Source organism: Archocentrus centrarchus, chromosome 10 (genome assembly GCF_007364275.1).
Source record: "Archocentrus centrarchus isolate MPI-CPG fArcCen1 chromosome 10, fArcCen1, whole genome shotgun sequence".
NCBI lineage: Eukaryota > Metazoa > Chordata > Actinopteri > Cichliformes > Cichlidae > Archocentrus > Archocentrus centrarchus.
Genome location: NC_044355.1, coordinates 14,791,346 through 14,794,633, shown reverse-complemented (window position 1 = coordinate 14,794,633; position 3,288 = coordinate 14,791,346).

The window sequence follows — 3,288 nt, the reverse complement described above, 5'->3', positions numbered from 1 at the left end:
TAAAATAAACTGAATTAATAAATTAAAAAAAAACAAAACAGCTGCCTCTCGTCTTTTCTAATTAATGAATAAAGTCCTGGACTTTATTGTGTAGCGCTTGCACATTCAGCCCTTCATCTGTAAGGTGAGTCTGTCTGTGAATTCGATACTCATACCTGCCACTTTATTAGGTACACCTGCTCAACTGCTTGCTAGCCAATTACACTTTGGGGCCCTTAGTACCAATTGAGCATCGTTTAAACCCCACAATCCATCTGAGTATTAATATCCATGTACCCATCTTCTAATGGCTGATTCCAGCAGGGTAACACACCATGTCTCAAAGCTTAAATCATCTCTTTCTTCAACATGAGAATTCATTGTGCTCATAAGGCCTCCACAGTTACCAGAGCCAATCCAATAGAGCACTTTTGGGATGCGGTGGAATTGGAGATTTGCATCATTAATGTGCAGCCAACAAATCTGCAGCAACTGTGTGACGCTATCATGTACCTGAATCTCAGAGGAATGTTTCTAGCACCTTGTTGAATCTATGGCAATCTGTGCTAATTAATCTAATTCTGAAGACAACAGAGGGTCCAACTCAATACCAGTGAGGTGTAAAGTGGGTGAGAGTGCTGTATCAGTGGCAGGATATGTAGTGACAGGGTTTTGAAGCTGCACAGAAGGAGCTTTTTTTTCAGGAAACAAGACATTTAGTTTGAAATACTTGACATTAAGGAGAAGAGAAATAAGCACACATTCTACAACAAGCATGTGATCCTGAAGTTACTCTTTCACAGAGTTTTCTTATACATCCTCCTATGTCTATTCTCCAAATAAGAGAACACAGTCTGTTTCTGTACTATTAACAAACAGCCAAGATGATCTTGAACAGAAGACAGCTGATCATGCTCCAAAAGGCTTTTACGGCTCACCTGAAGAGTTTGAACTCACTCAAAAAGTGGGATAAAAAAATCTGTAAGAGATTCCTGCTTAACAGGTATGATTTAGAGGCAGGAGGTAAAATGAAAGATCACAATAAAGAACAAAGCATAGTAGGTCAGCAGAATAAATCAGTAGAAATGGGACCTATTTGCATATAGGCAAATTGAAACTATGTTTAATTCACTGGAAGTGTTTTACTTCAGTGATGTCAGTTTGTTGACATAAACAGCTTAAAATACCCTCAATTTCATTTTCCTTTTGAATCCTGAAATAGGAATACATATTGGAGACACTCAAATAGACAGAGGTGCCACCCAAAGACAATGGTAAAAATTCAAATATCAACACCAAGAATATCACAACCATTAAAAAGTCTAAGTCTATGTCAGGGGAGTTAGCCAGCTGTTGAAGAAATGTCAGATCTGCTCACTCACTTTACTGTGGTCCAGACAATTCAGCAAAAATAACTCAGAAATACAGTATAAAAACATTACATGTAAGTTAGGGTTAATAAATAAATGAATGATCTTTACTTGGTTTACTGATTTACCCTTCACCTCTATTAACTGTGAGAATCTTTATATAACTTTGAGAAGTGCTTCATAAACAAATATTAATTACTTGTAGTAACTAGAGAGCTGACATAAATGTCAAATGGTAGATGTCACTCACAACATACTGCAACCCGCTCTACACATCCAAGTGTTCATGGATTTATTTAACAGCTGAATTTCATGGAAATAATTGTGAAAATGAACTGCTGTTGTTCCAGAGCAAAACCAGGACTGGGAGGTACTGAGGTAAGTTCAGTGTGGTTGTCTGCTGGATCTAGGTTTTCTGTCTTCACCTAATGCAGTGATACACATTTGGTGAAGTAAGTAAAGAGCTGCCTCTCTAAAGCAAAAGTACAAAATTTGTCTTTGAAGCTCTACTCCTTTTCTGACTTTCCCCTCTTTTCTTTCCTTTTTCAAAGGTCACGAGTGAGTCTGAATGTGCCTGTCAGCTCTCACAAACCTACACACACACACACACACACACACACACACACACACACACACACACACACACACACACACACACACACACACACACACACACACACACACACACAGCAAAAGTTCAAGGTAATGGAGGCACAACATACAGCCCTTTCCCCTCAAGTCACATTACAGTGTGACTGTGGCTTTAAGTCGGCCCACACTGTAGCTCCCAACAAACTCCACTGCTCACACTTAATCCCTACTTGTGTATACCCATTGAGCATGTATACATTTGTGTTTGTGCAAGAGTGTTGTCAAGAGGAGAAGGGGAAGATTACACATGTCACCTGAGAAAGTGAGATCAAGAAACACACACACTGAGACAGAGAGGGTGGAGATGGTGACAGAGTGAGTGTTTATCTGAGTCCATATGAGCACTTGGCAGCAAGCGTCTCACTACATGAGGATTATGGCATGGATGGAGTCTGGCTATAAATATGAAGATGAGCAGCAGCCTTATCGCAGACACACATAGTATCCCATCAGTCTCAGTCTGTAGCCTGACAGGGTCACATCAGTGCCTGGCAGCAACAGAATGAAGAGATCATCCAGAGAACTACCAAATACTCTAGCTATATTTGGACAATATGCATGCAATTTTCCTAACAGCCTCTCCCCTGACTTATTGCACCTTTAAATAGGGAACGAATTAGGAGTCCTCCCAACACCTTTATTTATAATCTTATTCACTAGATGAAGATGTTTCTCGTTGATGTATTTGGATGCCACTTATAGAATAAGTTGAGAAAGACTCACAAATTGGCTGCTTCTAGAAAGCTGCAGCCACTTAAAACTGAATTTGTAATGGTGTGAGTTTGATGTTTTAAAGCTGTACTGTGGATCTTTCTTGAATGATTGGACTTCATGAAGGGACTTGGTGGCAGTCAGAGCAAAGTAGAGAGCAGCAAAGCTCTGGGTGGTAAATTCAGGGATAATACATTATTAAGCCAGCCACATGGATGAATATTTTACATGATTCTTCACTGTTGACGCAACGGTTAGCATCTAACTCATGGAAAAGAATACTCTAGGATGATGATTGCTTCTTTTTATTGTTACAGGTTTGGAGTTTTAGGATAAAACTCACTGGGAAAAAAAATCATTGTTTAGGCACATGTTTATTTTCCATCATTTATGCAAAAAAAAAAAAAAATCTTTACATCTTTTCCCAGATGGGTTTCTCTTAATCTCTTCTTGTCATCTGTTTCTTTGTCTAGCTTTCCATGTTTGCTTTGCCCAGTACTTACAGAGACCCTGCCCGCTAAGTAGCAGGGACTGGATGAAGGGACATCTACAGAGGACCTCTTGAGCTTGCTTGGGA